General features: G+C 40.1%; 1 long non-coding RNA gene across 1 annotated transcript; it reads right to left on the bottom strand.

Annotated features, from left to right (window-relative positions):
• Positions 1-3,194: 3,194 nt before the first annotated feature.
• Positions 3,195-7,039, bottom strand: LOC118792136. Its single transcript, XR_005005597.1, has 3 exons — positions 6,972-7,039; positions 5,132-5,193; positions 3,195-3,233 (listed from the first exon to the last, which is right to left on the bottom strand). It is a non-coding gene; the product is annotated as an uncharacterized LOC118792136 (long non-coding RNA).
• Between the last annotated feature and the right edge of the window lie 5,370 nt (positions 7,040-12,409).

The following is a 12,409-nucleotide window of genomic DNA, read 5'->3' as shown; positions in this document are numbered from 1 at the left end:
GTCCAGGAGAGATGTAGGGTGTCTGTGTACATGCATTTGTGTCTGTGCTTGCAGTCTTGTGTCTGGAAGAGAGAGATGTTTGTATGAGGAGGGTGGGTGGTAGTAGTCACTCTACAAGAGGCTGGTAGAACGCTTTGCATTGCACCCCAGGGCACACTATGGAGAGGAGTCCGAAACAAGAAGTACGTTTTGAACAAATGTTGACAAGAATATGTCGGCACATTTGTGTTGTAATTTGAAAAATGAGCAATTAGGGATTATTTTAAGAACGTGAGGAAGAAGAATTTTAGAATAGTTAATATGGGCAATATGGGCGGTTAAAGTTATACATACAAATATTCGCTCCAATGCATTCACCTTAACTGACTCAGAGTCATTGCCAAGGGACCTTTTTGTTAAGTATGTTTTCTGTTTCATATTATTAATCACATCTGTAAGAGAATATTTCCTTCGGAAATAATCTATATTAAATTAGCCTAAACAAAGAGATATTACAAGTAAATATATATTTATTGTAATAAATTATGATACAGTCAGCTCATGGTTCCTTTCTATACACGATACTGGGTTCACGGTTCGTTACTGTCATGATATTTTGAACAAACGTTGAATGGAAGCAGATTATGACTGAAGAGAGTCCTTGTTTTTATTCCTGAGTTACAAAATGTGCAACATTTAATGCCTTGTTACATTGTAAACAAAAGGAACTGTAGTCCAGATTATAAAATCTCTTTCTAAAACTCACCTTTTAAAGACAACACTCACATTCAGAATGTGATTTCCAGTGAAAGCCATGAAGTCTGGCCAAACAAGACTGAAAAAGTGCACTTGTTTATTGCGCCCTCTGCTGTTCAAACAATGTAACTAATTTGAACAGCAGAGGACGCAATATGTCGCTACACTCCTCGCGTTCAGCGAACAGCTCAGTCAAGTCTAAATAAGTGGGAAATCAGCTGTATGCCAAGCTGTTTTAGCAATTAATCGTCCGTTCACATTAGTTAACTATGAACACAAGTCTCTATGGCCTTACTAGTGGGGATTCAGTTCTCAGACATGTTGTACATTTTCTTACTAAGATCCCCAGATCTGAAGCATGTCTTAGACATAAAACCTTGGGTAATATCAAACATTTTGCATCTAAATTCACGCAAAATAGAAATACCTTAAAAAACTCTGCCATACCGTGGCAAATTTTATACTCAACTTTGACTTTTACTCAGCCACCCTAAACTTACCTGTGACAGACCTCGGTGTTAGAACTGATCCAGACCTTTCTTTTGGAGCTCAAACTCAAATACAAAAAATAAATAAATAAAACTGTTTCAAGACTGGCATATTTCAGATACAAAATAGTGCAGAAATTAGGCCTTTTGAAATGCAGAAAAACTATTCCATGCATTTATTACATCTCATTTAGCCTATTGTAATGCCATTCTATCAGGATGCTTGAATGGCATTTTAAATCCCTTGCAACTCATTCAAAATGATGCTTCCCGAATTTTGATGAGAACAAATATAATGAACATTGTGATGCTACTTTGGCTGTATCATCGAAACACTTGTTACCAGTTAAATATCAAATTGATTTGAACTCCTTCTCCTAACTTATGGTTTAAATGGACTCCTGCCACCTCACCTGTAGCCTACAACACCTACAAGAGGCTGGCTTGCTGCTGGCTCCAAAAAAATATATTAACAAAAAAAACCTGTTGTTGGAGCCTTTTCACACAGAGCTCTGATGTCATCGAATATCCCACATAATTATGTGACAGCATTGGGCACAACCTCAGTTTTTAAGCCTTGACTGAAACTTATTTTACAGTTGGGTCATATGGCCAGATTGGGTGCTGAGGAGGAGGGTGGCCCACAGCTATAGAAAACTCTGGTGCTGAGAATACTGCCGGTCCGGGTTGTCAGTGGGACTGTCCCTCACTTTTAGCCGGTTTCTGATCTGAACGGGGTGGCACTGCCTCAGATCGGCTTCATGGCCATAGGTCCCCACCTTATTGCTTACTGCTTGTGCATTCTTCCGCAGCTCATTTCTGCTAAGGCCATCCAATAGCACACTGCACCACATGCCGCACCCAAATTTCCTGGTGACCCTATTCTAACCATTACCCTCTGAGCATCTCTCCTCCTGTCTGAGCAACAATTACTTCCGCAACACCACCCCTAGCCAATTTACCAGCCACAGCCAATGAGATGCTGGGACCACGGCTGCACTGTCTGCTATTGGATGATGGTTCCCCACTCATATACTACATGAGTCCACCACATCATCCCCTGTCCACTACACTGCCCAAAGGGAGTAGCTAATGCACGTAACTCATGCATTTCCCACTGTTGATATTTCCACTGTTTTTACAGAATGAACAAGCGCAGAATTCACAGAGAGACAAGCCCAGTTATTTGCCAATTCTAAAAACAGGGTTACATAAAAAAGAAACACAAAGCAAATAAGCAATTTTATTGTTGCAGAAGCATATCATAGCATGTGTATACAGGCATATTTTAATGCACATGTTTATAGAAAATGGGCTGTATGTATATGCCTATATAATGCTGTATATGCTATAAAGTTAAATGTCTGTTTTACCACACATTTCCACCTCAGTGTATTTCCTGAGAGGTTTATCTGCTCTGAATATGTTCCATAAATTCTTCCTCCATCCCTGAACATAATTTTTAAAGTTCAAAATTAAGTTTAAATAAAAATTAATGTTAAATCCAATATACTCAATTTTTTCAATAAAACAATTAAATTTCTGTTTTATCATGCAATTACATCTTGATTTCATAGCTAACAGTTTTATTTGCTCTATAATTTGCTCTGAAAATGTTCTCTCTCTTCCTCCTCCACCCCCATCAAGAGACACTGCAAAACAAAACATAACATATTATACCTCTTTAATCTTCCATCTATGATATGAAAACTTCATCACAAAAAGCTATGAATAAAAAGTTAACTCAATGTACTTGGATAATGTGACTTGGGACTTGGATAATGTGAACATTTAATAGAAAATTTTTAAAAAATACACATTACATTATGAGCAATTTATTCATAACTACACGGGGAACAGTAAGGTGTGCCGTACATAAGAGGAGGTGAGTTTATAGTGAGGTTTATAGTGATCTTGCCTCTTTGTATTGAAGCAACCAATGTAAGCTATGTACAGTACTATACTTACTTTCAGGAGGTATCTCCATGCTCTTTCGCCTCCTCCTAACACCTGGCCAAGTGAAATAAAAACAAATTAAGTATGTAAGCCAATGTGTTGGCAGGAGGATTATTTTTACAGTTAACAAAACAATGTACTCAACTAGTTAAATAAAACAAGTGCAGGATATGAGAATCTCACTCTGAACAGTTCCAAACTTCACTTGGTTAGTTAAAAAACTGTAAATATTATCGACTATAAAATATACCCATGCATATAACTTGACTATTATACCCTTCCTAAATCGGGCCATGCATGTATCAGATACGCTTCTTTCATGTGTCATGTGTCCTAACCCTAACCCTGTCCTACACTACTTCAGGTATTTCAAATATTGAATTCAGGGGCAGACACATGTAGTCTAGGTATAAACTAACCTTTTCTGCATTCTGGATGTATTCACTATTCTAAAAGATTCAGCTTAGTCAGAAGTCAGGTAGCCAAACACTTTGAGTGAAAACTACATCAGAATGCAACAAAGCCAAACGACAGCTGTGTGGAGAAAGGTATCTTGTGTTTAAGTGCAAAACTCATGTTTCAATACTAGCAGAGTGGTGCATTGGTTAGGAACACGGCTTCAGTTCCCTGCTGGGTCACTGTTGTTATACCTTTGGGCAAGGCAATTAACCCACAACTGCCTCAGTTACTATCCAGTTGTATAAATAGACAAAATTGTAACCTATGCAGGTCACTCTGGATAAGAGCGTCTGCTAAACAACAATTAATGTAATACTATTAAGAATGCCAAGCTATCTACAAGGGACAGTACAAGGGACAGTAGTTGTATTTTAAATATATGTTTTCTGAGTACTAATGTCAGCCTGGGAAACTGCTTTATCTAGCCGCCTTTGTGAAAGCCATTTTCAATTTCACATGCGATTGCACTTATCCTGAGACTATAGTTAACATCTGAAGCAAGAATGTGCTTTTCAAATTGATAATTTTAATAATAGTACTGCCACAATAAAAATTCACCTTTATATTTCCCAGAATCTGAAATATATGTTGAGTCTTAAGTACAGAGCACAAGCATGATCTTAACACATGATGCATGCTTTAAAATGCTGCTTTCAGTGTACATTTCAGTGCACTAAATAGAGATAAAAATAAATAACTAAATAAAAGCACTCCACACATCAATTACTAGAAACACTGATGTCAAAAAAAAGAAGCAAAGAAAGAAATCTGTAGGACTCAGGTGGATAATGTGATCAAAAACACTAAGGCAAAATAGCCCCTTCTCTCCACTGAGGGTGAAACTTAGCACTTGAACTTGGCCCATAAGGTCTTAGCCCGCTCCCTCAAGTGATGTAAACAAAGCCTTCAGTGGGAAACTTATAATGATGGCAGTAACCTGCAATGTGAAATGAGTTTGCACAAAAATAAATAAGCTGTAGTACGAGTAGTAGTAGTAGTAGTAGTAGTAGTATGAGTCTGTTGCTGCTAACAATCAGTAATTTGTCACTACTATGTAGTGGTATCATGTCTCAGGACTTAAAGCTGCAGTAAGCCAAAACTGGAAACACACCACAAACTCACAAGGTGATGCTTACGTGTCCTTGTCAAGCTCCCCACACAGTAACTGTGCGCCATCGACTTCACTATGACATTGTAGCTTGTCGAACAATACACACAAATAATTACACTTAATTACTGCAGGTCATTATATTTTTTCATGTGATATAATAAAAAAAAGTATGAAAACAGCTCACACTTTGAATGCATTTTTTTCTATGAAGAACTTAGGTAATTTATCAATTAAGAGAATCCTTTCCTTGAGAACTTTTAAGACTTTTAATCAATGACAATCAAATCATGCTTGACAGAGGTGATTCCTATCATCAGAGTGCACCGCACTGTACAAAACAGTAGGTTTATGCAGGGAAAGTGACAGGCAGGTAAATACTCACGTGTTATTTCCTTCATTGTTTCTGTCACGCTACTGCATCAACAGTTTTTCAACAGTTTAATCCTGTTAAACACAATGAAATGCTTTCATTTACATTAATGCCATTGACAGGTCTTTTCTGTATCTGAATCAATTACAGGAAATATGATTCAGGTTTTGCTACAAACCTACAAAAACTAATTAAACAACCACACAATTTCTGTATAGAAGACGGGGTCATCTTAGGGTAATTTTAGGAATACGTTATGTTCTTGTGCCATCTTGTACCATCATTTATAAGGTGCCAAAATTTACCTTCCAAAATGCCGCACACGCAAGGCAGACACAGACTATGTGCTCTGTGTTGAGGAGCTTACATTAGGAGCTGTTCTCCATATTCCATATACATAGGTATATTCCCTGACACGAAAATGCTTCCCTTTTGACAGACTAATTGATAGCACAACTGCAGTTATAAGAAACTTACTATGACATACACATTAAATGTTTAGTGCTTTTAGCTCAAAAGATTCCAGCTACAAGCACATTCTCATATATGCAATGTTATGTGTACAGCATTCGCATCTTAGAGGTGTGGGTCTCGGGGGGCTCTAGCTAAAGTCAACCAGGACTGTTGCTAGAATCTCAACACATTAGGGGCTGAGTCCATGTTTCCTGAGTTTGGTAGTAATCACAAACATAAACTATGCAAAGGCAGAAAGGTAGCAACAGTATTTTTTACTGTTGGCCCGGATACTGCAAAATTTTACGACACTTTAATCGCTGAAAATGTAAACACCACAATATGTTGGATACTTTTGCTAATTGACATGGAATGATTTACATATGTAATTCCATGTGACCCTGCCCATTTTTTAAAATGTCATAGTTAACAACTTGACAATTGAGAGGCCGAACAATATGAGAAACAGAAGAGCTTACAAATACTTTTAAGTGAGTTGAGGTAAAGGGGAACATTAATTAATACTGGTAAAGTAAAAATCTGGTAAAGGCTAGATTAATTCATATAAATTCTAAACCATCAAACACTCGATTGGTTACTACCAATTCCTGAAAAATGGCTCTTCCAGTTATTTGCGTTGCTCCACCACCCCCTAGTGATTGTTTAGATTGTATGTGTATATGGCCTAGTTTGTTTACGTTAACTTTGTTTTGTTTCGACTTCAATTAGGCTACGTTGGCTCGTACTATTCTTTTCATTTATTCTTCCTCCTCCACTTCCTTTTTCCATTTCATTTATTTCACATAACACCTGCTGCAGCTTTTCCACTACATTTATAAAACTTGGCGAATCGCTTCAGCTACTAGCTACTACCGTAGCGTTTTCGAGGCATCTGAAAATTTGCCCTCAAACTGTCCTTTCCTGTTTTAACTGCAAATCTATTGTTCAACAACCTCTACCAAATTTACAGAAAATAATGAACCTAATGTAATGTAAATAACGAGAAAAAGATTCACAAAGAAAAAAATCTGTCTCCGAACTGCTATCTGATGTTGTACAGTGCGTAGCCTAGATGCGCAATCGGGCATCGGCGCAGAGGAGATTTCGCGTACGCAAAAAATAATATTTCTAACGGCGGGACTAACAGATGCCATTTGTGGAATGGAGACGTAAATCATACATGTATTATATAGCAATTTTTGCTATCAAAATAACAATCATTCGCGAAAAACACGCACACATACACTGGTTACGCAATGCACTACAATACGCGTAATGCAGTGCTTGTCTAAAAGTTAGACGATATTTGTACGCCCCCCATTTCAACTGATGAAGGGTAGTTTTATAAATATAAACTTTAAATCGTTACACATTCGATTTTGTTCAGAATAAGTGATACCTCTGTTGCTAAAACGACGTTGTTATCGAAGGAGGTCCCGCTGAGCTTCTTCTGCTTTCTTCTTTTCCGGTTTCAAGTTAGACGATCTTACACACGCTACGAAGAGCAGACACGTCACACGTCGGCCCGCAAAAACAGTGGGAGAGGGGAAGTGTAGCACTGCTAAGTACGCTGAACGGCTGTCAGGTCTTGGGCACTACTGTTGTACCCTTAGGCAAGGTACTTCAGCACAACACAAATGAAATAAACGGTGTTAGTAATTCCATATGAAATCACAAGGTTAAAAGACTGTTGAGTGACTCTATAATTGTTTAAACGCATAACTTCACACAACATTTCAAGTTAAATGTACAGAACATAAGAAGCAGCAGTCTGGTGTAGTGGTTAAAGAGGTCATAACTGAAAGGCTGCTGGTTAAAGTCCCTGCTGGAGCTTAACCCACAACTGCCTCAGTAAATATCCGTCTGTAGAAATGGGTGAAATTGTAACCTAATGTAAATTGCTCAGAATAAGAGTGTCTGCTAAATTACAATAATGTTATGCATTAAAAATAGCATCCCCACACTGGTCACCCACAGTAATTTTGCCACACTCTTCAATTATCCTTACAAGTAATTATTATTTTAAAGAATATAATGGTTTGCTCTACTGCAAAATCAAGCATGATACTTTTTAACACGCTATTTCAATGGCTACATAGGCAACATAGGATAAATATCTAGCACATTTCCATTTTGTGGGCATGCTAACGGCATAGTGTCCCTGTGACTAGAGTTGAGGTTTCCTCCTAATGGCCATCCTTGAGCCACTACCAGCCTGGTTCGCCCAGTGAGGTCTCCCGTTCAAATTAATAACCACAGAGCTCCATCTTTTTGGCAAGGGAAGGCTACAGAGAGGAATGGCTAGCAGAATCTAATACTAGTGAATGGCTTCACAAGTATTAGACTTTTTAACAGGTTTTGCAGAAATACAGCAATTACACTACACATTACACTGGTTATCAGTGGATATCAGTTAAACAAACTAAAAATCTGATTACTTGCACGACAAAGCAGTCTTTGTTATTCTGAGATACAGTTACAGTCCCTCCAGGTTAGACAGAGAGTAATTTCGGCAGCGGGTCTGAGGAAGAATGCAAGGTCAACTGGCCTGTAAATGGGACGCACTACATAATAAATAGGGTTTAACGATTTTAACAAACCTCTACACAAATGTTAGCAGATAAATGCACTTGAAATTATAACAGCTCGAAACTTGTGTTCAGGCGCAGACCCGGCGCTAGAGCAAATCAATAGGACGGGCATTTGATTTTCGTGAGGGGGCACACAAAATCACCACGCCAACTGCAAAATAGCTGCAACAGCACCACTGCATGCGCACTGCCGCACTATACAGCACTTTAATGTTTTCGTTAATTAAAATCGTTTTATAATTATATGTTACAATAATTAATTGTTAATTTTAAATTAAATTAAATAATTACAATTACCGTGCTCATATTAAGTGTTTTTTTTTCTTAAATTCTATTAAAAATGAAAAGTGCAACTTCAATAAAAGTTGGTCGAGTAGCAAGATGCTGTGTTAAAACTTTGTCCAAGTCCAATACATTGAAAATTCTGTCCATGTTGCGGTTTGTGGACTCGTCAACGTTCTGTGAAAACATCTGTTTTGACAGCTTGTGCACTAAACATTGCCTGTATGACAGGTAATGTCGTGAGTGGATAGGTAGCTGGCCTGTGTGGGCTATTTGACACGTTAAGTTTGGAGAGTGCAGTTCTGTCCTGTGATGTTTTCCACAGGTCAGCTAACCCTGGCGCTATCCTGAAAGACAGGTTTTGTTCCACAATAAATGCGGACTTTATGATTGCACATGCGATCTTGGATTGATGAAGCGGCAGCAGCTACAGTGGCCACAGCTCCGGGCAACGTTGACGTATAACGAAGAGCCCGAATAGCTGCTTTGTGTGAGCGATCTGTATCACGCTGAGACAATACCTTTTGCCGCTTGTCCCAAACTGTATTTTTTTTTCGAACACACGGTGCAAAGCAGCTCCCGAGCTTGTTTAATTTGTGACAGCATATACGCCGAACGTTTGTCCGTCATTGCCGTTTTCATCTAACCGAGCCTATCACCATTTATTTTTCACCCCCGTTCTATTGTGCTTGTATCTGCGGCAACCTTCACAAGTTTCGCTTCCATGCTCTATCTATTTGAAAGAATGCTAGCCTATTGTGCAATAATCTGATAGTCCCCGCAAATACTTCCTGGCACCACCTCACACAGAAGGAAGTTGAAACTAGTTGCTGATTGGATGAGAACAGTGCTCTCGTGCCAGTACGTCGCCTAAACAGGCTACCATTGGTTAAAACTCATTCGAAAAAGCACACATCAGTGATTGTTTTTAATAAAATTGCGTTCCGGTCTGGTAATAACGGATCCCGTATATGCTAGTAATAAATTATTGCCTGATCTAAAATCTGTGCACGCCGGATGGGGGCCGTGGGGCCAGAGATCTTTAACCCATGCAAATAGGTTTATATGTGAGGGCAGGACCGCCCTCAGCGGGCAAGGAGTTCAAATGAGTGGGCACAGCCCGGTCTGGCCCGCCCCCAACGCCGGCTCTGTTCAGGCGTAAGACATTATCTGCATGTGAATTGTTTCTATTTAATTTTGATTAGTTATGTGGTAAGATTAGGGAACACTGTTGGTTAGTATTATATTATAGCCTTATTCTCTCTGGTTCCATACTGTCTCTGTTCCTATGACTACATCAACACTGTTCTCATTTAGCTGGAACATAATTCACAGAGCATCGGCATACAGATTAAAAAAAGGTAAAGCCTGCCCCACTGTGGTGACTTGTATTATCACACCCCTTGTGTGCTGTATGCACCGTAGGTCAAAATCTGAAAATATACTGTCTCCCTTAAGCAAAACAATGTTCAACATTTAATGTGGTTGCAATAGCCAATTAAACATGTGGTTAGGAAGAAAAAAAAAACATGAAGCACTGTTTTTACCGTTTTAACACAAAACATTGCTGTAACTTATCTACCAGTGAAGCTGGGTTAGTACATCTGTTTGCAGTGGTATTGTCTGAATGTCCCTTCTCCCCTCTGGGTTACATCATACAGTAGAGAACAGCATCATGCCCTGAAACTGCACAGCTTGTCTTCCCCTGCATCTATCAAAACCCAAGAAGAAAACAAATGGAGTGTTAGATAACGATTCTCTAATAACTATTACACAATATGCGTATTGTTTGATTTTGTTTGCTCAGTTGCAGTTCGCTCAGCCTGCCAGTTTCCCTTTATGATGCTTTTACATAACGCCTTCAAAGTGATGTCAGTGGAGGTGGTGTTGAAGCAAAAAGGGTTGCCCTGGTTTTTCTTTGGTGGCCGTCTGATGTTCCTCCGGTTTCCCAGAGTCCTTCAGGACCCTGGACAGCGGCGGCCTCGCACGCAAGCATGCACACCTGCACATCTGCACGTCACAGGTAGCGGCCCCAGGTGTTGCTGGTTACCAGGTTTGGAGCTACATGGTCCTCCTCCGCATTGGCATTGAATCATAAATAGCCTATTTGTTTTTTTTTTTTCTGTTTTGATCGATTTTTTTTTCTGCCACCCAAAAAAAGGTGAGAGGCATCAAAGCTAATCTCACATCCCTCTGGGTTGAGATGATGTTCTTATCCAACCACCACCCGGCTCAGTGGCCACAGCTGGCTTTGTGTTGTGGTGAACACTGTGTTCTAATTGGTGATTAACAGGCTTTTCTTCCCTCTTTAAACCAGCCCTTTCCCTGATGACTGATCCCTGATGTGTTCCTTTACCTTGATCCTGCCTTTCATCCTATACCTGCCTCCCAAATGTCATCTGGTCATCTTACCGCTCTGACCTCCCAATTCTCAATTTGCCATGTATAGCCAATGACTTTTCAAAAGGAACCTGTACTTTGCGTGTTAGAGAGAGAGAAAGGGACAAGGAGATTCAACTTACCTTTAAAATTCCTATTTAATTAAAATCAGTCCAGGGCACGAATGTTCCAGCCCTTAAAAACTGGAGGCTTTTACATAATGCACTTATAATGTGTGCATAATACATTAGGGAATAAACGATATAGCCAAGAACAAACGGGCAAAAAAAACAACCCAACGTACCCAGACACCACTCTCACATATTCAGGATTAGTTTGCTGAGCACATTTTGTCATTTACACACCCAGACAGAAAGCTCAGCGAGTCACTAATGAGTGAGCAACAGGGGAATCCTATTTTAATCCTATTTTTAATTCTGATGTTGATCTTGAAATGTGTAGGGCACGTCACGATGTAGAGAGGCGGGGGGGGGGGGGGGGGGGGTGCTGCGGGGGCCATTCTGTGTGTGTGTGTGTGTCTGTAACTAACAAACAAGTGTGCATGTGTGTCGTGCATGCATATCCAGGGCAGACTCCCAGCCTACTGACTGAACACTTTGAAGACATTTGTCGCTGTTCCATCTCCTCCCCAGCCTTGGTACCCCATTAAATTATATTACATTATTGCCATTTAGGAGACGCTTTCAATAGGTTACAATGTTTACATATTGTTGTCCATTTATATGGCTGGATATTCTGGGTTAAGCACCTTACTTAAGGGTACAGCAGCAGTGCCCCAGCTGGGAACCGAACCATCAGCCTTTTGGTTACAAGCTCTGTTCCCTACCACTATGCTACACTGCCCCCTGTTCAAGCCTTTGCAGGGGGGGGGGCAGGGGGGGGGGGCAGTGGCGGTTGGTATCTCATCTTGGTTGATTGTTAAATATTGACATCATGCATGGAACAGTACATGATAAAGCACAGAGCAAGACAACCACTCTGAGAGGGGTGTGTGAGCAAGGCCCCAGGTGATGTGTTGATTGTGTAAAAGCATCCTGCCAGGCAGTTTAATACAAATTTATGAATGGATTTGAATTTGAATGAAGGAGGAGATATTTAATAAGCAATGCTTCATTCATCTGTTCAGGCTTCTACAGCGACCCCTGTTCCTCTACCTCTCAGACTCACGGAAAAACGTATTCACGCTCATCATAGTCGACGCCTTGTTCTTGTATTGTTGGAGAAAGAGAAGCATTTGATGGGTTTTTTTATTGTTTGTGTATTTTGACAGGATCACGTTTTGCTGCGGTCTGCTCCCATGCACCAGGACGGACTGTGTCATTGTTGTCACGGCCCTCTGCAGAATGAAGGACGATCTGGCGGAGTGCTGTCAGCGCCGTCACATGGTACTCCATCACGTGAGACGCGGAGAGAGAGGAAATCTGATGCAGGCGTGAGGAAAGCACCTGCTCCTCTGCCGCTGTCACGCGATGCACACGCGCACACACACACACACACACACACGGTACACACAGACACGCACACACAAACACACACACACACACACACACGCACACACGGTACA

The sequence above is a fragment of the Megalops cyprinoides genome, chromosome 1, assembly GCF_013368585.1.
Source record: "Megalops cyprinoides isolate fMegCyp1 chromosome 1, fMegCyp1.pri, whole genome shotgun sequence".
NCBI classification, from domain to species: Eukaryota; Metazoa; Chordata; class Actinopteri; order Elopiformes; family Megalopidae; genus Megalops; species Megalops cyprinoides.
The sequence above is the reverse complement of the archived record's forward strand: the minus strand, read 5'-3'. Positions and strand labels throughout refer to the sequence as shown.